Here is a 25,572-nt window from a genome sequence, read left to right as displayed (position 1 = left end):
AGGTTAGGTTAGGTAAGGTTAGGTTAGGTTAGGTTAGGTTACGTTAGGTTAAGGTATGAACCGTCGTAAAACCGCATTAAACAATGTCACTTAGTGAGATGCAGTGTTTTTCACCTATACAAGTTGGGAACTGTGATATCTAATGTGAAAGCGCTTGAAACCGTCGTATTGTTAGAAAGCAATGTAAAGTAGCGAGTAAAACGTTTTCTAACGATAGAAGTGCGAAGGTTATGTTAGGTTGAGTTATGTTAGTTTAAGCTAGGTAGCGTCGTGAAACTACCAAAAACAACGTCATCTAACGAGATAGTGTTGTTTTATTGCGAGTACGAAACTGCGATAGGTGAAATGTTGTGAAAGCACACAAAACGGCATGAACAAGCCAAATACTGCGTGTTGTACCGTTACAAGTACGAAACTGCTATGTTGTGATATTCTCGTTAAAGCGCATGCAAGCATCGTGAAACCTTAAAGAACGATGTCATTTAGCGAGATACAGCGTTCTGTACTGCAATAAGTTGGTGAAAAACTGTGAGGTTATGCAAATATCCTAATTGTGAACGAAACAGTGTAATAGAGCGTTTTTTAATACAAGTGCGAATGTTAGGTTAGGTTAAGATATGAACCGTCGTAAAACCGCATTAAACAATGTCACTTGATGAGATGCAGTGTTTTTCACCATTACAAGTCGGGAACTGCGATATCTAATGTGAAAGCGCTTGCAAACGTCGTTAGGTTAGGTTAGGTTAGGTTAGGTTAGGTTACGTTAGGTTAGGTTAGGTTAGGTTTGGTTAGGTTAGGTTAGGTTAGGTTAGGTTAAGGATGTTAGGTAAGGTTTGGTTAGGTTAGGTTAGGTTAGGTTGGGTTAGGTAAGGTTAGGTTAGGTTAAGATATGAACCGCGCTAAAACCGCATTAAACAATGTCACTTAGTGAGATGCTGTGTTTTTCACCATTACAATTCGGGAACTGCGATATCTAATGTGAAAGCACTTGCAAACGTCGTTAGGTTAGGTTAGGTTAGGTTAGGTTAGGTTAGGTTACGTTAGGTTAGGTTTGGTTAGGTTAGGTTATGTTAGGTTAGGTTGGGTTAGGTTAGGTTAGGTTAGGTTAGGTTAAGATATGAACCGCGCCAAAACCGCATTAAACAATGTCACTTAGTGAGATGCAGTGTTTTTCACCTTTACAAGTTGGGAACTGCGATATCTAATGTGAAAGCGCATGAAACCGTCGTAATCTTGTAGAAAACATTGTAAAGTGGTGAGTAAAACGTTTTCTAACGATAGAAGTGCGAAGGTTAGGTTAGGTTAGGTTAGTTTAAGCTAGGTAGCGTCGTGAAACTACCAAAAACGACGTCATCTAACGAGATAGTGTTCTTTTATAGCGAGTATTAAACTGCGATAGGTGAAATGTTGTGAAAGCACACAAAACGGCATGAACAAGCCAAATACTGCGTGTTCTACCGTTACAAGTGCGAAACTGCTATATTGTGATATTCTCGTTAAAGCGCATGCAAGCATCGTGAAACCTTAAAGAACAATGTCATTTAGCGAGATACAACGTTCTGTACTGCAATAAGTTGGTGAAAAACTGTGAGGTTATGCAAATATGGTAATTGTGAACAAAACAGTGTAATAGAGCGTTTTTAGATACAAGTGCGAATGTTAGGTTAGGTTAAGATATGAACCGTCGTAAAACCGCATTAAACAATGTCAATTAGTGAGATGCAGTGTTTTTCACCATTAAAAGTCGGGAACTGCGATATCTAATGTGAAAGCGCATGAAACCGTCGTAATCTTGTAGAAAACATTGTAAAGTGGTGAGTAAAACGTTTTCTAACGATAGAAGTGCGAAGGTTAGGTTGAGTTATGTTAGTTTAAGCTAGGTAGCGTCGTGAAACCACCAAAAACGACGTCATCTAACGAGATAGTGTTGTTTTATTGCGAGTACGAAACTGCGATAGGTAAAATGTGAAAGCACACAAAACGGCATGAACAAGCCAAATACTGCGTGTTCTACCGTTACAAGTGCGAAACTGCTATATTGTGATATTCTCGTTAAAGCGCATGCAAGCATCGTGAAACCTTAAAGAACAATGTCATTTAGCGAGATACAACGTTCTGTACTGCAATAAGTAGGTGAAAAACTGTGAGGTTATGCAAATATGGTAATTGTGAACAAAACAGTGTAATAGAGCGGTTTTAGATACAAGTGCGAATGTTAGGTTAGGTTAAGATATGAACCGTCGTAAAACCGCATTAAACAATGTCAATTAGTGAGATGCAGTGTTTTTCACCATTAAAAGTCGGGAACTGCGATATCTAATGTGAAAGCGCTTGCAACCGTCGTTAGGTTAGGTTAGGTTAGGTTAGGTTTTGTTAGGTTAGGTTAGGTTAGGTTAGATTAGGTTAGGTTGGGTTGAGTTGGGTTAGGTTAGGTTAGGTTAGGTTAGGTTGGGTTAGGTTAGGTTAGCTTAGGTTACGTTAGGTTAGGTTAGGTTACGTTAGGTTAGGTTAGGTTACGTTAGGTTAGGTTAGGTTAGGTAAGGATAATTTGGTTAGGTTAGGTAAGGTTAGGTTAGGTTAGGTTAGGTTGGGTTGGGTGTTGTTGGTTTGGGTTGGGTTGGGTTGGGTTAGGTTGGGTTAGGTTAGGTTAGGTTAGGTTAGGTTAGGTTAGGTTATGTTAGGTTAGGTTAGGTTACGTTAGGTTAGGTTAGGTCAGGAAAGGTTAGGTTACGTTAGAATAGGTTAGGTTATGTTAGGTTACGTTAGGTTAGGTTAAGTTAGGTTAGGTTTGGTTAGGTTAGCTTAGGTTAGGTTAGGTTGGGTTGGGTTGGGTTGGGTTAGGTTAGGTTAGGTTAGGTTGGGTTAGGTTAGTTTAGGTTAGGTTAGGTTAGGTTAGGTTGGGTTGGGTTGGGTTAGGTTAGGTTAGGTTAGGTAAGGTTAGGTTAGGTTAGGTTAGGTTAGGTTAGGTTAGGTTGGGTTAGGTTAGGTTAGGTTACGTTAGGTTAAGGTATGAACCGTCGTAAAACCGCATTAAACAATGTCACTTAGTGAGATGCAGTGTTTTTCACCTTTACAAGTTGGGAACCTTGATATCTAATGTGAAAGCGCTTGAAACCGTCGTATTGTTGTAGAAAGCAATGTAAAGTAGCGAGTAAAACGTTTTCTAACGATAGAAGTGCGAAGGTTAAGTTAGGTTAGGTTAGTTTAAGCTAGGTAGCGTCGTGAAACTACCAAAAACGACGTCATCTAACGAGATAGTGTTGTTTTATAGCGAGTATTAAACTGCGATAGGTGAAATGTTGTGAAAGCACACAAAACGGCATGAACAAGCCAAATACTGCGTGTTGTACCGTTACAAGTGCGAAACTGCTATGTTGTGATATTCTCGTTAAAGCGCATGCAAGCATCGTGAAACCTTAAAGAACAATGTCATTTAGCGAGATACAGCGTTCTGTACTGCAATAAGTTGGTGAAAAACTGTGAGGTTATGCAAATATCCTAATTGTGAACGAAACAGTGTAATAGAGCGTTTTTTAATACAAGTGCGAATGTTAGGTTAGGTTAAGATATGAACCGTCGTAAAACCGCATTAAACAATGTCACTTGATGAGATGCAGTGTTTTTCACCATTACAAGTCGGGAACTGCGATATCTAATGTGAAAGCGCTTGCAAACGTCGTTAGGTTAGGTTAGGTTAGGTTAGGTTACGTTAGGTTAGGTTAGGTTAGGTTTGGTTAGGTTAGGTTAGGTTAGGTTAGGGATGTTAGGTAAGGTTTGGTTAGGTTAGGTTAGGTTAGGTTGGGTTAGGTAAGGTTAGGTTAGGTTAAGATATGAACCGCGCTAAAACCGCATTAAACAATGTCACTTAGTGAGATGCTGTGTTTTTCACCATTACAAGTCGGGAACTGCGATATCTAATGTGAAAGCACTTGCAAACGTCGTTAGGTTAGGTTAGGTTAGGTTACGTTAGGTTAGGTTTGGTTAGGTTAGGTTATGTTAGGTTAGGTTGGGTTAGGTTAGGTTAGGTTAGGTTAGGTTAGGTTAGGTTAAGAAATGAACCGCGCTAAAACCGCATTAAACAATGTCACTTAGTGAGATGCAGTGTTTTTCACCTTTACAAGTTGGGAACTGCGATATCTAATGTGAAAGCGCATGAAACCGTCGTAATCTTGTAGAAAACATTGTAAAGTGGTGAGTAAAACGTTTTCTAACGATAGAAGTGCGAAGGTTAGGTTAGGTTGAGTTATGTTAGTTTAAGCTAGGTAGCGTCGTGAAACCACCAAAAACGACGTCATCTAACGAGATAGTGTTGTTTTATTGCGAGTACGAAACTGCGATAGGTAAAATGTTGTGAAAGCACACAAAACGGCATGAACAAGCCAAATACTGCGTGTTGTACCGTTACAAGTGCGAAACTGCTATGTTGTGACATTCTCGGTAAAGCGCATGCAAGTATCATGAAACCTTAAAGAACGATGTCATTTAGCGAGATACAGCGTTCTGTACTGTAATAAGTTGGTGAGAAACTGTGAGGTCAAGCAAATATCGTAATTGTGAACGAAACAGTGTAATTGAGCGTCTTTAGATACAAGTGCGAATGTTAGGTTAGGTTGACATATCCACCGTCGTAAAACCGCATTAAACAATCTCACTTAGTGAGATGTAGTGTTTTTCAACATTACAAGTCGGGAACTACGATATCTAATGTGAAAGCGCATGAAACCGTCGTAATCTTGTAGAAAACATTGTAAAGTTGCGAATAAAACGTTTTCTAACGATAGAAGTGCGAAGGTTAGGTTAGGTTAGGTTAGGTTAAGCTAGGTAGCGTCGTGAAACTACCAAAAACGACGTCATCTAACGAGATAGTGTTGTTTTATTGCGAGTATTAAACTGCGATAGGTGAAATGTTGTGAAAGCACACAAAACGGAATGAACAAGCCAAATACTGCGTGTTCTACCGTTACAAGTGCGAAACTGCTATATTGTGATATTCTCGTTAAAGCGCATGCAAGCATCGTGAAACCTTAAAAAACAATGTCATTTAGGAAGATACAGCGTTCTGTACTGCAATAAGTTGGTGAAAAACTGTGAGGTTATGCAAATATCGTAATTGTGAACAAAACAGTGTAATAGAGCGTTTTTAGATACAAGTGCGAATGTCAGGTTAGGTTAAGATATGAACCGTCGTAAAACCGCATTAAACAATGTCAATTAGTGAGATGCAGTGTTTTTCACCATTAAAAGTGGGGAACTGCGATATCTAATGTGAAAGCGCTTGCAAACGTCGTTAGGTTAGGTTAGGTTAGGTTAGGTTAGGTTACGTTAGGTTAGGTTAGGTTAGGTTTGGTTAGGTTAGGTTAGGTTAGGTTAGGTTAAGGATGTTAGGTAAGGTTTGGTTAGGTTAGGTTAGGTTAGGTTGGGTTAGGTAAGGTTAGGTTAGGTTAAAATATGAACCGCGCTAAAACCGCATTAAACAATGTCACTTAGTGAGATGCTGTGTTTTTCACCATTACAATTCGGGAACTGCGATATCTAATGTGAAAGCACTTGCAAACGTCGTTAGGTTAGGTTAGGTTAGGTTAGGTTAGGTTAGGTTACGTTAGGTTAGGTTTGGTTAGGTTAGGTTATGTTAGGTTAGGTTGGGTTAGGTTAGGTTAGGTTAGGTTAGGTTAAGATATGAACCGCGCCAAAACCGCATTAAACAATGTCACTTAGTGAGATGCAGTGTTTTTCACCTTTACAAGTTGGGAACTGCGATATCTAATGTGAAAGCGCATGAAACCGTCGTAATCTTGTAGAAAACATTATAAAGTGGTGAGTAAAACGTTTTCTAACGATAGAAGTGCGAAGGTTAGGTTAGGTTAGGTTAGTTTAAGCTAGGTAGCGTCGTGAAACTACCAAAAACGACGTCATCTAACGAGATAGTGTTCTTTTATAGCGAGTATTAAACTGCGATAGGTGAAATGTTGTGAAAGCACACAAAACGGCATGAACAAGCCAAATACTGCGTGTTCTACCGTTACAAGTGCGAAACTGCTATATTGTGATATTCTCGTTAAAGCGCATGCAAGCATCGTGAAACCTTAAAGAACAATGTCATTTAGCGAGATACAACGTTCTGTACTGCAATAAGTTGGTGAAAAACTGTGAGGTTATGCAAATATGGTGATTGTGAACAAAACAGTGTAATAGAGCGTTTTTAGATACAAGTGCGAATGTTAGGTTAGGTTAAGATATGAACCGTCGTAAAACCGCATTAAACAATGTCAATTAGTGAGATGCAGTGTTTTTCACCATTAAAAGTCGGGAACTGCGATATCTAATGTGAAAGCGCATGAAACCGTCGTAATCTTGTAGACAACATTGTAAAGTGGTGAGTAAAACGTTTTCTAACAATAGAAGTGCGAAGGTTAGGTTGAGTTATGTTAGTTTAAGCTAGGTAGCGTCGTGAAACCACCAAAAACGACGTCATCTAACGAGATAGTGTTGTTTTATTGCGAGTACGAAACTGCGATAGGTAAAATGTGAAAGCACACAAAACGGCATGAACAAGCCAAATACTGCGTGTTCTACCGTTACAAGTGCGAAACTGCTATATTGTGATATTCTCGTTAAAGCGCATGCAAGCATCGTGAAACCTTAAAGAACAATGTCATTTAGCGAGATACAACGTTCTGTACTGCAATAAGTAGGTGAAAAACTGTGAGGTTATGCAAATATGGTAATTGTGAACAAAACAGTGTAATAGAGCGGTTTTAGATACAAGTGCGAATGTTAGGTTAGGTTAAGATATGAACCGTCGTAAAACCGCATTAAACAATGTCAATTAGTGAGATGCAGTGTTTTTCACCATTAAAAGTCGGGAACTGCGATATCTAATGTGAAAGCGCTTGCAACCGTCGTTAGGTTAGGTTAGGTTAGGTTAGGTTTTGTTAGGTTAGGTTAGGTTAGGTTAGATTAGGTTAGGTTGGGTTGAGTTGGGTTAGGTTAGGTTAGGTTAGGTTAGGTTGGGTTAGGTTAGGTTAGGTTAGGTTACGTTAGGTTAGGTTAGGTTAGGTTACGTTAGGTTAGGTTAGGTTAGGTAAGGATAATTTGGTTAGGTTAGGTAAGGTTAGGTTAGGTTAGGTTAGGTTGGGTTGGGTGTTGTTGGTTTGGGTTGGGTTGGGTTGGGTTAGGTTGGGTTAGGTTAGGTTAGGTTAGGTTAGGTTATGTTAGGTTAGGTTAGGTTACGTTAGGTTAGGTTAGGTCAGGAAAGGTTAGGTTACGTTAGAATAGGTTAGGTTATGTTAGGTTACGTTAGGTTAGGTTAAGTTAGGTTAGGTTTGGTTAGGTTAGCTTAGGTTAGGTTAGGTTGGGTTGGGTTGGGTTGGGTTAGGTTAGGTTAGGTTAGGTTAGGTTGGGTTAGGTTAGTTTAGGTTAGGTTAGGTTAGGTTAGGTTGGGTTGGGTTGGGTTAGGTTAGGTTAGGTTAGGTAAGGTTAGGTTAGGTTAGGTTAGGTTAGGTTGGGTTAGGTTAGGTTAGGTTACGTTAGGTTAAGGTATGAACCGTCGTAAAACCGCATTAAACAATGTCACTTAGTGAGATGCAGTGTTTTTCACCTTTACAAGTTGGGAACTGTGATATCTAATGTGAAAGCGCTTGAAACCGTCGTATTGTTGTAGAAAGCAATGTAAAGTAGCGAGTAAAACGTTTTCTAACGATAGAAGTGCGAAGGTTAAGTTAGGTTAGGTTAGTTTAAGCTAGGTAGCGTCGTGAAACTACCAAAAACGACGTCATCTAACGAGATAGTGTTGTTTTATAGCGAGTATTAAACTGCGATAGGTGAAATGTTGTGAAAGCACACAAAACGGCATGAACAAGCCAAATACTGCGTGTTGTACCGTTACAAGTGCGAAACTGCTATGTTGTGATATTCTCGTTAAAGCGCATGCAAGCATCGTGAAACCTTAAAGAACAATGTCATTTAGCGAGATACAGCGTTCTGTACTGCAATAAGTTGGTGAAAAACTGTGAGGTTATGCAAATATCCTAATTGTGAACGAAATAGTGTAATAGAGCGTTTTTTAATACAAGTGCGAATGTTAGGTTAGGTTAAGATATGAACCGTCGTAAAACCGCATTAAACAATGTCACTTGATGAGATGCAGTGTTTTTCACCATTACAAGTCGGGAACTGCGATATCTAATGTGAAAGCGCTTGCAAACGTCGTTAGGTTAGGTTAGGTTAGGTTAGGTTACGTTAGGTTAGGTTAGGTTAGGTTTGGTTAGGTTAGGTTAGGTTAGGTTAGGGATGTTAGGTAAGGTTTGGTTAGGTTAGGTTAGGTTAGGTTGGGTTAGGTAAGGTTAGGTTAGGTTAAGATATGAACCGCGCTAAAACCGCATTAAACAATGTCACTTAGTGAGATGCTGTGTTTTTCACCATTACAAGTCGGGAACTGCGATATCTAATGTGAAAGCACTTGCAAACGTCGTTAGGTTAGGTTAGGTTAGGTTACGTTAGGTTAGGTTTGGTTAGGTTAGGTTAGGTTAGGTTATGTTAGGTTAGGTTGGGTTAGGTTAGGTTAGGTTAGGTTAGGTTAGGTTAGGTTAAGAAATGAACCGCGCTAAAACCGCATTAAACAATGTCACTTAGTGAGATGCAGTGTTTTTCACCTTTACAAGTTGGGAACTGCGATATCTAATGTGAAAGCGCATGAAACCGTCGTAATCTTGTAGAAAACATTGTAAAGTGGTGAGTAAAACGTTTTCTAACGATAGAAGTGCGAAGGTTAGGTTAGGTTAGGTTAGTTTAAGCTAGGTAGCGTCGTGAAACTACCAAAAACGACGTCATCTAACGAGATAGTGTTGTTTTATAGCGAGTATTAAACTGCGATAGGTGAAATGTTGTGAAAGCACACAAAACGGCATGAACAAGCCAAATACTGCGTGTTCTACCGTTACAAGTGCGAAACAGCTATATTGTGATATTCTCGTTAAAGCGCATGCAAGCATCGTGAAACCTTAAAGAACAATGTCATTTAGCGAGATACAACGTTCTGTACTGCAATAAGTTGGTGAAAAACTGTGAGGTTATGCAAATATGGTAATTGTGAACAAAACAGTGTAATAGAGCGTTTTTAGATACAAGTGCGAATGTTAGGTTAGGTTAAGATATGAACCGTCGTAAAACCGCATTAAACAAATGTCACTTAGTGAGATGCAGTGTTTTTCACCATTAAAAGTCGGGAACTGCGATATCTAATGTGAAAGCGCTTGCAAACGTCGTTAGGTTAGGTTAGGTTAGGTTAGGTTAGGTTACGTTAGGTTAGGTTTGGTTAGGTTAGGTTAGGTTAGGTTATGTTAGGTTAGGTTGGGTTAGGTTAGGTTAGGTTACGTTAGGTTAAGGTATGAACCGTCGTAAAACCGCATTAAACAATGTCACTTAGTGAGATGCAGTGTTTTTCACCTTTACAAGTTGGGAACTGCGATATCTACAGTGAAAGCACTTGAAACCGTCGTAATGTTGTAGAAAGCAATGTAAAGTAGCGAGTAAAACGTTTTCTAAAGATAGAAGTGCGAAGGTTATGTTAGGTTGAGTTATGTTAGTTTAAGCTAGGTAGCGTCGTGAAACCACCAAAAACGACGTCATCTAACGAGATAGTGTTGTTTTATTGCGAGTACGAAACTGCGATAGGTAAAATGTTGTGAAAGCACACAAAACGGCATGAACAAGCCAAATACTGCGTGTTGTACCGTTACAAGTGCGAAACTGCTATGTTGTGACATTCTCGGTAAAGCGCATGCAAGTATCATGAAACCTTAAAGAACGATGTCATTTAGCGAGATACAGCGTTCTGTACTGTAATAAGTTGGTGAGAAACTGTGAGGTCAAGCAAATATCGTAATTGTGAACGAAACAGTGTAATTGAGCGTCTTTAGATACAAGTGCGAATGTTAGGTTAGGTTGACATATCCACCGTCGTAAAACCGCATTAAACAATCTCACTTAGTGAGATGTAGTGTTTTTCAACATTACAAGTCGGGAACTACGATATCTAATGTGAAAGCGCATGAAACCGTCGTAATCTTGTAGAAAACATTGTAAAGTTGCGAATAAAACGTTTTCTAACGATAGAAGTGCGAAGGTTAGGTTAGGTTAGGTTAGGTTAAGCTAGGTAGCGTCGTGAAACTACCAAAAACGACGTCATCTAACGAGATAGTGTTGTTTTATTGCGAGTATTAAACTGCGATAGGTGAAATGTTGTGAAAGCACACAAAACGGAATGAACAAGCCAAATACTGCGTGTTCTACCGTTACAAGTGCGAAACTGCTATATTGTGATATTCTCGTTAAAGCGCATGCAAGCATCGTGAAACCTTAAAAAACAATGTCATTTAGGAAGATACAGCGTTCTGTACTGCAATAAGTTGGTGAAAAACTGTGAGGTTATGCAAATATCGTAATTGTGAACAAAACAGTGTAATAGAGCGTTTTTAGATACAAGTGCGAATGTCAGGTTAGGTTAAGATATGAACCGTCGTAAAACCGCATTAAACAATGTCAATTAGTGAGATGCAGTGTTTTTCACCATTAAAAGTGGGGAACTGCGATATCTAATGTGAAAGCGCTTGCAACCGTCGTTAGGTTAGGTTAGGTTAGGTTAGGTTAGGTTTGGTTAGGTTAGGTTAGGTTAGGTTAGATTAGGTTAGGTTAGGTTAGGTTACGTTAGGTTAGGTTAGGTTAGGTTAGGTAAGGATAATTTGGTTAGGTTAGGTAAGGTTAGGTTAGGTTAGGTTAGGTTAGGTTGGGTTGGGTGTTGTTGGGTTGGGTTGGGTTAGGTTGGGTTAGGTTAGGTTTGGTTAGTTTAGGTTACGTTACGTTAGGTAATGTTAGGTTAGGTTAGGTTACGTTAGGTTAGGTTAGGTCAGGTAAGGTTAGGTTACGTTAGAATAGGTTAGGTTAGGTTACGTTAGGTTAGGTTAGGTTTGGTTAGGTTAGGTTAGGTTAGGTTAGCTTAGGTTAGGTTAGGTTGGGTTGGGTTGGGTTAGGTTGGGTTAGGTTAGGTTAGGTTAGGTTAGGTTGGGTTAGGTTAGTTTAGGTTAGGTTAGGTTAGGTTAGGTTGGGTCGGGTTGGGTTAGGTTAGGTTAGATTAGGTAAGGTTAGGTTAGGTTAGGTTAGGTTACGTTAGGTTAAGGTATGAACCATCGTAAAACCGCATTAAACAATGTCACTTAGTGAGATGCAGTGTTTTTCACCTTTACAAGTTGGGAACTGTGATATCTAATGTGAAAGCGCTTGAAACCGTCGTAATGTTGTAGAAAGCAATGTAAAGTAGCGAGTAAAACGTTTTCTAACGATAGAAGTGCGAAGGTTATGTTAGGTTGAGTTATGTTAGTTTAAGCTAGGTAGCGTCGTGAAACTACCAAAAACAACGTCATCTAACGAGATAGTGTTGTTTTATTGCGAGTACGAAACTGCGATAGGTGAAATGTTGTGAAAGCACACAAAACGGCATGAACAAGCCAAATACTGCGTGTTGTACCGTTACAAGTGCGAAACTGCTATGTTGTGATATTCTCGTTAAAGCGCATGCAAGCATCGTGAAACCTTAAAGAACAATGTCATTTAGCGAGATACAGCGTTCTGTACTGCAATAAGTTGGTGAAAAACTGTGAGGTTATGCAAATATCCTAATTGTGAACGAAACAGTGTAATAGAGTGTTTTTTAATACAAGTGCGAATGTTAGGTTAGGTTAAGATATGAACCGTCGTAAAACCGCATTAAACAATGTCACTTAGTGAGATGCAGTGTTTTTCACCATTACAAGTCGGGAACTGCGATATCTAATGTGAAAGCGCTTGCAAACGTCGTTAGGTTAGGTTAGGTTAGGTTAGGTTACGTTAGGTTAGGTTAGGTTAGGTTTGGTTAGGTTAGGTTAGGTTAGGTTAGGTTAGGTTAGGGTATGTTAGGTTAGGTTTGGTTAGGTTAGGTTAGGTTAGGTTGGGTTAGGTAAGGTTAGGTTAGGTTAAGATATGAGCCGAGCTAAAACCGCAATAAACAATGTCACTTAGTGAGAAGCTGTGTTTTTCACCATTACAAGTCGGGAACTGCGATATCTAATGTGAAAGCGCATGAAACCGTCGTAATCTTGCAGAAAACATTGTAAAGTAGCGAATAAAACGTTTTCTAACGATAGAAGTGCGAAGAATCGGTTAGTTTGAGCTAGGTAGCGTCGTGAAGCCGCCAAAAACGATGTCATCTAACGAGATAGTGTTGTTTTATTGCGAGTACGAAACTGCGATAGGTGAAATATTGGGAAAGCACACAAAATGGAATGAACTAGCCAGATAATGCGTCTTGTGCCGTTACAAGTGCGAAACTGCTTTATTGTGATATTCTCGTTAAAGCGCATGCAAGTATCGTGAAACCTTAAAGAACGATGTCATTTAGCGAGATACAGCGTTCTGAACTGTAATAAGTTGGTGAGAAACTGTGAGGTCAAGCAAATATCGTAATTGTGAACGAAACAGTGTAATTGAGCGTATTTAGATACAAGTGCGAATGTTAGGTAAGGTTGAGATATCAACCGTCGTAAAACCGCATTAAACAATGTCACTTAGTGAGATGTAGTGTTTTTCAACATTACAAGTCGGGAACTACGATATCTAATGTGAAAGCGCATGAAACCGTCGTAATCTTGTAGAAAACATTGTAAAGTTGCGGGTAAAACGTTTTCTAACGATAGAAGTGCGAAGGTTAGCTTGAGTTATGTTAGTTTAAGCTATGTAGCGTCGTGAGACCACCAAAAAGGACGTCAACTAACGAGATAGCGTTGTTTTATTGCATGTACGTAACTGCAATAGGTGAAATGTTGTGAAAGTACACAAAACGGCTTGAACAAGCCAGATACTGCGTGTTGTACCGTTACAAGTGCGAAACTGCTATAATGTGATATTCTTGTTAAAGCGCATGCAAGCATCGTGAAACCTTAAAGAACGATGTCATTTAGCGAGATACAGCGTTCTGTACTGCAATAAGTTGGTGAAAAACTGTGAGGTTATGCAAATATCGTAATTGTGAACGAAACAGTGTAATAGAGCGTTTTTCCATACAAGTACGAATGTTAGGTTAGGTTAAGATATGAACCGTCGTAAAACCGCATTAAACAATGTCACTTAGTGAGATGCAGTGTTTTTCACCATTACAAGTTGGGAACTGCGATATCTAATGTGAAAGCGCTTGCAAACGTCGTTAGGTTAGGTTAGGTTAGGTTAGGTTAGGTTAGGTTACGTTAGGTTAGGTTTGGTTAGATTAGGTTAGGTTAGGGTATGTTAGGTTAGGTTGGGTTAGGTTAGGTTAGGTTACGTTAGGTTAAGGTATGAACCGTTGTAAAACCGCAATAAACAATGTCACTTAGTGAGATGCAGTGTTTTTCACCTTTACAAGTTGGGAACTGCGATATCTAATGTGAAAGCGCTTGAAACCGTCGTAATGTTGTAGAAAGCATTGTAAAGTAGCGAGTAAAACGTTTTCTAACGATAGAAGTGCGAAGGTTATGTTAGGTTGAGTTATGTTAGTTTAAGCTAGGTAGCATCGTGAAACCACCAAAAACGACGTCATCTAACGAGATAGTGTTGTTTTATTGCGAGTACGAAACTGCGATAGGTAAAATGTGAAAGCACACAAAACGGCATGAACAAGCCAAATACTGCGTGTTGTACCGTTACAAGTGCGAAACTGCTATGTTTTGACATTCTCGGTAAAGCGCATGCAAGTATCGTGAAACCTTAAAGAACGATGTCATTTAGCGAGATACAGCGTTCTGTACTGTAATAAGTTGGTGAGAAACTGTGAGGTCAAGCAAATATCGTCATTGTGAACGAAACAGTGTAATTGAGCGTCTTTAGATACAAGTGCGAATGTTAGGTTAGGTTGACATATCAACCGTCGTAAAACCGCATTAAACAATGTCACTTAGTGAGATGTAGTTTTTTTCAACATTACAAGTCGGGAACTACGATATCTAATGTGAAAGCGCATGAAACCGTCGTAATCTTGTAGAAAACATTGTAAAGTTGCGAGTAAAACGTTTTCTAACGATAGAAGTGCGAAGGTTAGGTTAGGTTAGCTTAGTTTAAGCTAGGTAGCGTCGTGAAACTACCAAAAACGACGTCATCTAACGAGATAGTGTTGTTTTATAGCGAGTATTAAACTGCGATAGGTGAAATGTTGTGAAAGCACACAAAACGGCATGAACAAGCCAAATACTGCGTGTTCTACCGTTACAAGTGCGAAACTGCTATATTGTGATATTCTCGTTAAAGCGCATGCAAGCATCGTGAAACCTTAAAGAACAATGTCATTTAGCGAGATACAACGTTCTGTACTGCAATAAGTTGGTGAAAAACTGTGAGGTTATGCAAATATGGTAATTGTGAACAAAACAGTGTAATAGAGCGGTTTTAGATACAAGTGCGAATGTTAGGTTAGGTTAAGATATGAACCGTCGTAAAACCGCATTAAACAATGTCAATTAGTGAGATGCAGTGTTTTTCACCATTAAAAGTCGGGAACTGCGATATCTAATGTGAAAGCGCTTGCAACCGTCGTTAGGTTAGGTTAGGTTAGGTTAGGGTAGGTTTTGTTAGGTTAGGTTAGGTTAGGTTAGGTTAGATTAGGTTAGGTTGGGTTGAGTTGGGCTAGGTTAGGTTAGGTTAGGTTGGGTTAGGTTAGGTTAGGTTAGGTTACGTTAGGTTAGGTTAGGTTACGTTAGGTTAGGTTAGGTTAGGTTAGGTTACTTTAGGTTAGGTTAGGTTAGGTAAGGATAATTTGGTTAGGTTAGGTAAGGTTAGGTTAGGTTAGGTTAGGTTGGGTTGCGTGTTGTTGGTTTGGGTTGGGTTGGGTTGGGTTAGGTTGGGTTAGGTTAGGTTAGGTTACGTTAGGTTAGGTTAGGTTAGGTTAGGTTACGTTAGGTTATGTTAGGTTAGGTTACGTTAGGTTAGGTTAGGTCAGGAAAGGTTAGGTTACGTTAGAATAGGTTAGGTTAGGTTAGGTTACGTTAGGTTAGGTTAAGTAGGTTAGGTTTGGTTAGGTTAGCTTAGGTTAAGTTAGGTTGGGTTGGGTTGGGTTGAGTTAAATTAGGTTAGGTTAGGTTAGGTTAGGTTAGGTTGGGTTAGGTTAGTTTAGGTTAGGTTAGGTTAGGTTGGGTTGGGTTGGGTTAGGTTAGGTTAGGTTAGGTTAGGTTACGTTAGGTTAAGGTATGAACCGTCGTAAAACCGCATTAAACAATGTCACTTAGTGAGATGCAGTGTTTTTCACCTTTACAAGTTGGGAACTGTGATATCTAATGTGAAAGCGCTTGAAACCGTCGTATTGTTGTAGAAAGCAATGTAAAGTAGCGAGTAAAACGTTTTCTAACGATAGAAGTGCGAAGGTTATGTTAGGTTGAGTTATGTTAGTTTAAGCTAGGTAGCGTCGTGAAACTATCAAAAACAACGTCATCTAACGAGATAGCGTTGTTTTATTGCGAGTACGAAACTGCGATAGGTGAAATGTTGTGAAAGCACACAAAACGGCATGAACAAGCCAAATACTGCGTGTTGTACCGTTACAAGTGCGAAACTGCTATGTTGTGATATTCTCGTTAAAGCGCATGCAAGCATCGTGAAACCTTAAAGAACGATGTCATTTAGCGAGATACAGCGTTCTGTACTGCAATAAGTTGGTGAAAAACTGTGAGGTTATGCAAATATCGTAATTGTGAACGAAACAGTGTAATAGAGCGTTTTTTAATACAAGTGCGAATGTTGTGTTAGGTTAAGATATGAACCGTCGTAAAACCGCATTAAACAATGTCACTTGATGAGATGCAGTGTTTTTCACCATTACAAGTCGGGAACTGCGATATCTAATGTGAAAGCGCTTGCAAACGTCGTTAGGTTAGGTTAGGTTAGGTTAGGTTAGGTTAGGTTACGTTAGGTTAGGTTAGGTTAGGTTTGGTTAGGTTAGGTTAGGTTAGGTTAGGGATGTTAGGTAAGGTTTGGTTAGGTTAGGTTAGGTTAGGTTGGGTTAGGTAAGGTTAGGTTAGGTTAAGATATGAACCGCGCTAAAACCGCATTAAACAATGTCACTTAGTAAGATGCTGTGTTTTTCACCATTACAAGTCGGGAACTGCGATATCTAATGTGAAAGCGCTTGCAAACGTCGTTAGGTTATGTTAGGTTAGGTTAGGTTAGGTTAGGTTAGGTTACGTTAGGTTAGGTTTGGTTAGGTTAGGTTAGGTTAGGTTATGTTAGGTTAGGTTGGGTTAGGTTAGGTTAGGTTAGGTTAGGTTAAGACATGAACCGCGCTAAAACCGCATTAAACAATGTCACTTAGTGATATGCAGTGTTTTTCACCTTTACAAGTTGGGAACTGCGATATCTAATGTGAAAGCGCATGACACCGTCGTAATCTTGTAGAAAACATTGTAAAGTGGTGAGTAAAACGTTTTCTAACGATAGAAGTGCGAAGGTTAGGTTAGGTTAGGTTAGTTTAAGCTAGGTAGCGTCGTGAAACTACCAAAAACGACGTCATCTAACGAGATAGTGTTGTTTTATAGCGAGTATTAAACTGCGATAGGTGAAATGTTGTGAAAGCACACAAAACGGCATGAACAAGCCAAATACTGCGTGTTCTACCGTTACAAGTGCGAAACTGCTATATTGTGATATTCTCGTTAAAACGCATGCAAGCATCGTGAAACCTTAAAGAACAATGTCATTTAGCGAGATACAACGTTCTGTACTGCAATAAGTTGGTGAAAAACTGTGAGGTTATGCAAATATGGTAATTGTGAACAAAACAGTGTAATAGAGCGTTTTTAGATACAAGTGCGAATGTTAGGTAAGGTTGAGATATCAACCGTCGTAAAACCGCATTAAACAATGTCACTTAGTGAGATGTAGTGTTTTTCAACATTACAAGTCGGGAACTACGATATCTAATGTGAAAGCGCATGAAACCGTCGTAATCTTGTAGAAAACATTGTAAATTTGCGAGTAAAACGTTTTCTAACGATAGAAGTGCGAAGGTTAGCTTGAGTTATGTTAGTTTAAGCTATGTAGCGTCGTGAGACCACCAAAAAGGACGTCAACTAAAGAGATAGCGTTGTTTTATTGCATGTACGTAACTGCAATAGGTGAAATGTTGTGAAAGTACACAAAACGGCTTGAACAAGCCAGATACTGCGTGTTGTACCGTTACAAGTGCGAAACTGCTATAATGTGATATTCTTGTTAAAGCGCATGCAAGCATCGTGAAACCTTAAAGAACGATGTCATTTAGCGAGATACAGCGTTCTGTACTGCAATAAGTTGGTGAAAAACTGTGAGGTTATGCAAATATCGTAATTGTGAACGAAACAGTGTAATAGAGCGTTTTTCCATACAAGTACGAATGTTAGGTTAGGTTAAGATATGAACCGTCGTAAAACCGCATTAAACAATGTCACTTAGTGAGATGCAGTGTTTTTCACCATTACAAGTCGGGAACTGCGATATCTAATGTGAAAGCGCTTGCAAACGTCGTTAGGTTAGGTTAGGTTAGGTTAGGTTAGGTTACGTTAGGTTAGGTTTGGTTAGGTTAGGTTAGGTAATGTTAGGTTAGGTTGAGTTAGGTTAGGTTAGGTTAGGTTAGGTTAGGTTAAGATACGAACCGCGCTAAAACCGCATTAAACAATGTCACTTAGTGAGATGCAGTGTTTTTCACCTTTACAAGTTGGGAACTGCGATATCTAATGTGAAAGCGCTTGAAACCGTCGTAATGTTGTAGAAAGCAATGTAAAGTAGCGAGTAAAACGTTTTCTAACGATAGAAGTGCGAAGGTTATGTTAGGTTGAGTTATGTTAGTTTAAGCTAGGTAGCGTCGTGAAACCACCAAAAACGACGTCATCTAACGAGATAGTGTTGTTTATTGCGAGTACGAAACTGCGATAGGTGAAATGTTGTGAAAGCACACAAAACGGCATGAACAAGCCAAATACTGCGTGTTCTACCGTTACAAGTGCGAAACTGCTATATTGTGATATTCTCGTTAAAGCGCATGCAAGCATCGTGAAACCTTAAAGAACAATGTCATTTAGCTAGATACAGCGCTCTGTACTGCATTAAGTTGGTGAAAAACTGTGAGGTTATGCAAATATCGTAATTGTGAACGAAACAGTGTAATAGAGCGTTTTTCAATACAATTACGAATGTTAGGTTAGGTTAAGATATGAACCGTCGTAAAACCGCATTAAACAATGTCACTTAGTGAGATGCAGTGTTTTTCACCATTACAAGTCGGGAACTGCGATATCTAATGTGAAAGCGCTTGCAAACGTCGTTAGGTTAGGTTAGGTTAGGTTAGGTTAGGTTACGTTAGGTTAGGTTTGGTTAGATTAGGTTAGGTTAGGTTATGTTAGGTTAGGTTGGGTTAGGTTAGGTTAGGTTACGTTAGGTTAAGGTATGAACCGTTGTAAAACCGCAATAAACAATGTCACTTAGTGAGATGCAGTGTTTTTCACCTTTACAAGTTGGGAACTGCGATATCTAATGTGAAAGCGCTTGAAACCGTCGTAATGTTGTAGAAAGCATTGTAAAGTAGCGAGTAAAACGTTTTCTAACAATAGAAGTGCGAAGGTTATGTTAGGTTGAGTTATGTTAGTTTAAGCTAGGTAGCGTCGTGAAACCACCAAAAACGACGTCATCTAACGAGATAGTGTTGTTTTATTGCGAGTACGAAACTGCGATAGGTAAAATGTGAAAGCACACAAAACGGCATGAACAAGCCAAATACTGCGTGTTGTACCGTTACAAGTGCGAAACTGCTATGTTTTGACATTCTCGGTAAAGCACATGCAAGTATCGTGAAACCTTAAAGAACGATGTCATTTAGCGAGATACAGCGTTCTGTACTGTAATAAGTTGGTGAGAAACTGTGAGGTCAAGCAAATATCGTCATTGTGAACGAAACAGTGTAATTGAGCGTCTTTAGATACAAGTGCGAATGTTAGGTTAGGTTGACATATCAACCGTCGTAAAACCGCATTAAACAATGTCACTTAGTGAGATGTAGTTTTTTTCAACATTACAAGTCGGGAACTACGATATCTAATGTGAAAGCGCATGAAACCGTCGTAATCTTGTAGAAAACATTGTAAAGTTGCGAGTAAAACGTTTTCTAACGATAGAAGTGCGAAGGTTAGGTTAGGTTAGCTTAGTTTAAGCTAGGTAGCGTCGTGAAACTACCAAAAACGACGTCATCTAACCAGATAGTGTTGTTTTATAGCGAGTATTAAACTGCGATAGGTGAAATGTTGTGAAAGCACACAAAACGGCATGAACAAGCCAAATACTGCGTGTTGTACCGTTACAAGTGCGAAACTGCTATGTTGTGATATTCTCGTTAAAGCGCATGCAAGCATCGTGAAACCTTAAAGAACGATGTCATTTAGCGAGATACAGCGTTCTGTACTGCAATAAGTTGGTGAAAAACTGTGAGGTTATGCAAATATCGTAATTGTGAACGAAACAGTGTAATAGAGCGTTTTTTAATACAAGTGCGAATGTTGGGTTAGGTTAAGATATGGACCGTCGTAAAACCGCATTAAACAATGTCACTTGATGAGATGCAGTGTTTTTCACCATTACAAGTCGGGAACTGCGATATCTAATGTGAAAGCGCTTGCAAACGTCGTTAGGTTAGGTTAGGTTAGGTTAGGTTAGGTTAGGTTAGGTTACGTTAGGTTAGGTTAGGTTAGGTTTGGTTAGGTTAGGTTAGGTTAGGTTAGGTTAGCGATGTTAGGTAAGGTTTGGTTAGGTTAGGTTAGGTTAGGTTGGGTTAGGTAAGGTTAGGTTAGGTTAAGATATGAACCGCGCTAAAACCGCATTAAACAATGTCACTTAGTAAGATGCTGTGTTTTTCACCATTACAAGTCGGGAACTGCGATATCTAATGTGAAAGCGCTTGCAAACGTCGTTAGGTTATGTTAGGTTAGGTTAGGTTACGTTAGGTTAGGTTTGGTCAGGTTAGGTTAGGTTAGGTTATGTTAGGTTAGGTTGGGTTAGGTTAGGTTAGGTTAGGTTAGGTTAGGTTAAGACATGAACCGCGCTAAAACCGCATTAAACAATGTCACTTAGTGAGATGCAGTGTTTTTCACCTTTACAAGTTGGGAACTGCGATATCTAATGTGAAAGCGCTTGAAACCGTCGTAATGTTGTAGAAAGCAATGTAAAGTAGCGAGTAAAACGTTTTCTAACGATAGAAGTGCGAAGGTTATGTTAGGTTGAGTTATGTTAGTTTAAGCTAGGTAGCGTCGTGAAACCACCAAAAACGACGTCATCTAACGAGATAGTGTTGTTTTATTGCGAGTACGAAACTGCGATAGGTAAAATGTTGTGAAAGCACACAAAACGGCATGAACAAGCCAAATACCGCGTGTTGTACCGTTACAAGAGCGAAACTGCTATGTTGTGACATTCTCGGTAAAGCGCATGCAAGTATCGTGAAACCTTAAAGAACGATGTCATTTAGCGAGATACAGCGTTCTGTACTGTAATTAGTTGGTGAGAAACTGTGAGGTCAAGCAAATATCGTAATTGTGAACGAAACAGTGTAATTGAGCGTCTTTAGATACAAGTGCGAATGTTAGGTTAGGTTGACATATCAACCGTCGTAAAACCACATTAAACAATCTCACTTAGTGAGATGCAGTGTTTTTCAACATTACAAGTCGGGAACTACGATATGTAATGTGAAAGCGCATGAAACCGTCGTAATCTTGTAGAAAACATTCTAAAGTTGCGAATAAAACGTTTTCTAACGATAGAAGTGCGAAGGTTAGGTTAGGTTAGGTTAGTTTAAGCTAGGTAGCGTCGTGAAACTACCAAAAACGACGTCATCTAACGAGATAGTGTTGTTTTATAGCGAGTATTAAACTGCGATAGGTGAAATGTTGTGAAAGCACACAAAACGGCATGAACAAGCCAAATACTGCGTGTTCTACCGTTACAAGTGCGAAACTGCTATATTGTGATATTCTCGTTAAAGCGCATGCAAGCATCGTGAAACCTTAAAGAACAATGTCATTTAGCGAGATACAACGTTCTGTACTGCAATAAGTTGGTGAAAAACTGTGAGGTTATGCAAATATGGTAATTTTGAACAAAACAGTGTAATAGAGCGTTTTTAGATACAAGTGCGAATGTTAGGTTAGGTTAAGATATGAAGCGTCGTAAAACCGCATTAAACAATGTCACTTAGTGAGATGTAGTGTTTTTCAACATTACAAGTCGGGAACTACGATATCTATTGTGAAAGCGCATGAAACCGTCGTAATCTTGTAGAAAACATTGTAAAGTGGTGAGTAAAACGTTTTCTAACGATAGAAGTGCGAAGGTTAGGTTAGGTTAGGTTAGTTTAAGCTAGGTAGCGTCGTGAAACTACCAAAAACGACCTCATCTAACGAGATAGTGTTGTTTTATAGCGAGTATTAAACTGCGATAGGTGAAATGTTGTGAAAGCACACAAAACGGCATGAACAAGCCAAATACTGCGTGTTCTACCGTTACAAGTGCGAAACTGCTATATTGTGATATTCTCGTTAAAGCGCATGCAAGCATCGTGAAACCTTAAAGAACAATGTCATTTAGCGAGATACAACGTTCTGTACTGCAATAAGTTGGTGAGAAACTGTGAGGTTATGCAAATATCGTAATTGTGAACGAAACAGTGTAATAGAGCGTTTTTCCATACAAGTACGAATGTTAGGTTAGGTTAAGATATGAACCGTCGTAAAACCGCATTAAACAATGTCACTTAGTGAGATGCAGTGTTTTTCACCATTACAAGTCGGGAACTGCGATATCTAATGTGAAAGCGCTTGCAAACGTCGTTAGGTTAGGTTAGGTAAGGTTAGGTTAGGTTACGTTAGGTTAGGTTTGGTTAGGTTAGGTTAGGTTAGGTTATGTTAGGTTAGGTTGGGTTAGGTTAGGTTAGGTTAGGTTAGGTTAGGTCAAGATACGAACCGCGCTAAAACCGCATTAAACAATGTCACTTAGTGAGATGCAGTGTTTTTCACCTTTACAAGTCGGGAACTACGATATCTAATGTGAAAGCGCATGAAACCGTCGTAATCTTGTAGAAAACATTGTAAAGTTGCGAGTAAAACGTTTTCTAACGATAGAAGTGCGAAGGTTAGGTTAGGTTAGGTTAGTTTAGGCTAGGTAGCGTCGTGAAACTACCAAAAACGACGTCATCTAAAGAGATAGTGTTGTTTTATTGCGAGTATTAAACTGCGATAGGTGAAATGTTGTGAAAGCACACAAAACGGCATGAACAAGCCAAATACTGCGTGTTCTACCGTTACAAGTGCGAAACTGCTATATTGTGATATTCTCGTTAAAGCGCATGCAAGCATCATGAAACCTTAAAGAACAATGTCATTTAGCGAGATACAGCGTTCTGTACTGCAATAAGTTGGTGAAAAACTGTGAGGTTATGCAAATATCGTAATTGTGAACGAAACAGTGTAATAGAGCGTTTTTCAATACAAGTACGAATGTTAGGTTAGGTTAAGATATGAACCGTCGTAAAACCGCATTAAACAATGTCACTTAGTGAGATGCAGTGTTTTTCACCATTACAAGTCGGGAACTGCGATATCTAATGTGAAAGCGCTTGCAAACGTCGTTAGGTTAGGTTAGGTTAGGTTAGGTTAGGTTACGTTAGGTTAGGTTTGGTTAGGTTAGGTTAGGTTAGGTTATGTTAGGTTAGGTTGGGTTAGGTTAGGTTAGGTTACGTTAGGTTAAGGTATGAACCGTTGTAAAACCGCAATAAACAATGTCACTTAGTGAGATGCAGTGTTTTTCACCTTTACAAGTTGGGAACTGCGATATCTAATGTGAAAGCGCTTGAAACCGTCGTAATGTTGTAGAAAGCAATGTAAAGTAGCGAGTAAAACGTTTTCTAACGATAGAAGTGCGAAGGTTATGTTAGGTTGAGTTATGTTAGTTTAAGCTAGGTAGCGTCGTGAAACCACCAAAAACGACGTCATCTAACGAGATAGTGTTGTTTTATTGCGAGTACGAAACTGCGATAGGTAAAATGTGAAAGCACACAAAACGGCATGAACAAGCCAAATACTGCGTGTTGTACCGTTACAAGTGCGAAACTGCTATGTTTTGACATTCTCGGTAAAGCGCATGCAAGTATCGTGAAACCTTAAAGAACGATGTCATTTAGCGAGATACAGCGTTCTGTACTGTAATAAGTTGGTGAGAAACTGTGAGGTCAAGCAAATATCGTAATTGTGAACGAAACAGTGTAATTGAGCGTCTTTAGATACAAGTGCGAATGTTAGGTTAGGTTGACATATCAACCGTCGTAAAACCGCATTAAACAATGTCACTTAGTGAGATGTAGTGTTTTTCAACATTACAAGTCGGGAACTACGATATCTAATGTGAAAGCGCATGAAACCGTCGTAATCTTGTAGAAAACATTGTAAAGTTGCGAGTAAAACGTTTTCTAACGATAGAAGTGCGAAGGTTAGGTTAGGTTAGGTTAGTTTAAGCTAGGTAGCGTCGTGAAACTACCAAAAACGACGTCATCTAACGAGATAGTGTTGTTTTATAGCGAGTATTAAACTGCGATAGGTGAAATGTTGTGAAAGCACACAAAACGGCATGAACAAGCCAAATACTGCGTGTTCTACCGTTACAAGTGCGAAACTGCTATATTGTGATATTCTCGTTAAAGCGCATGCAAGCATCGTGAAACCTTAAAGAACAATGTCATTTAGCGAGATACAACGTTCTGTACTGCAATAAGTTGGTGAAAAACTGTGAGGTTATGCAAATATGGTAATTTTGAACAAAACAGTGTAATAGAGCGTTTTTAGATACAAGTGCGAATGTTAGGTTAGGTTAAGATATGAAGCGTCGTAAAACCGCATTAAACAATGTCAATTAGTGAGATGCAGTGTTTTTCAGCATTAAAAGTCGGGAACTGCGATATCTAATGTGAAAGCGCTTGCAACCGTCGTTAGGTTAGGTTAGGTTAGGTTAGGTTAGGTTAGATTAGGTTAGGTTGGGTTGAGTTGAGTTAGGTTAGGTTAGGTTAGGTTGGGTTAGGTTAGGTTAGGTTAGGTTAGGTTACGTTAGGTTAGGTTAGGTTACGTTAGGTTAGGTTAGGTTAGGTTACGTTAGGTTAGGTTAGGTTAGGTAAGGATAATTTGGTTAGGTTAGGTAAGGTTAGGTTAGGTTAGGTTAGGTTGGGTTGGGTGTTGTTGGGTTGGGTTGGGTTGGGTTGGGTTAGGTTGGGTTAGGTTAGGTTAGGTTACGTTAGGTTAGGTTAGGCTAGGTTAGGTTAGGTTAGGTTACGTTAGGTTATGTTAGGTTAGGTTAGGTTAGGTTACGTTAGGTTAGGTTAGGTTTGGTTAGGTTAGCTTAGGTTAGGTTAGGTTGGGTTGGGTTGGGTTAGGTTAGGTTGGGTTGGGTTGGGTTAGGTTAGGTTAGGTTAGGTTAGGTTAGGTTAGGTTAGGTTGGGTTGGGTTAGGTTAGGTTAGGTAAGGTTAGGTTAGGTTAGGTTAGGTTACGTTAGGTTAAGGTATGAACCGTCGTAAAACCGCATTAAACAATGTCACTTAGTGAGATGCAGTGTTTTTCACCTTTACAAGTTGGGAACTGCGATATCTAATTTGAAAGCGCATGAAACCGTCGTAATCTTGTGGAAAACATTGTAAAGTAGCGAATAAAACGTTTTCTAACGATAGAAGTGCGAAGGTTCGGTTAGTTTGAACTAGGTAGCGTCGTGAAACCACCAAAAACGACGTCATCTAACGAGATAGTGTTGTTTACTGCGAGTACGAAACTGCGATAGGTAAAATGTTGTGAAAGCACACAAAACGGCATGAACAAGCCAAATACTGCGTGTTGTACCGTTACAAGTGCGAAACTGCTATGTTGTGACATTCTCGGTAAAGCGCATGCAAGTATCGTGAAACCTAAAGAACGATGTCATTTAGCGAGATACAGCGTTCTGTACTGTAATAAGTTGGTGAGAAACTGTGAGGTCAAGCAAATATCGTAATTGTGAACGAAACAGTGTAATTGAGCGTCTTTAGATACAAGTGCGAATGGTAGGTTAGGTTTACATATAAACCATCGTAAAACCGCATTAAACAATGTCACTTAGTGAGATGTAGTGTTTTTCACCATTAAAAGTCGGGAACTGCGATATCTAATGTGAAAGCGCTTGCAACCGTCGTTAGGTTAGGTTAGGTTAGGTTAGGTTAGGTTTTGTTAGGTTAGGTTAGGTTAGGTTAGGTTAGATTAGGTTAGGTTGGGTTGAGTTGGGTTAGGTTAGGTAAGGATAATTTGGTTAGGTTAGGTAAGGTTAGGTTAGGTTAGGTTAGGTTGGGTTGGGTGTCGTTGGTTTGGGTTGGGTTGGGTTGGGTTAGGTTGGGTTAGGTTAGGTTAGGTTACGTTAGGTTAGGTTAGGTTAGGTTACGTTAGGTTATGTTAGGTTAGGTTAGGTTAGGTTACGTTAGGTTAGGTTAGGTCAGGAAAGGT

The sequence above is a fragment of the Rhipicephalus microplus genome, chromosome 2, assembly GCF_043290135.1.
Source record: "Rhipicephalus microplus isolate Deutch F79 chromosome 2, USDA_Rmic, whole genome shotgun sequence".
Classification (NCBI taxonomy): Eukaryota; Metazoa; Arthropoda; class Arachnida; order Ixodida; family Ixodidae; genus Rhipicephalus; species Rhipicephalus microplus.
The sequence above is the reverse complement of the archived record's forward strand: the minus strand, read 5'-3'. Positions refer to the sequence as shown.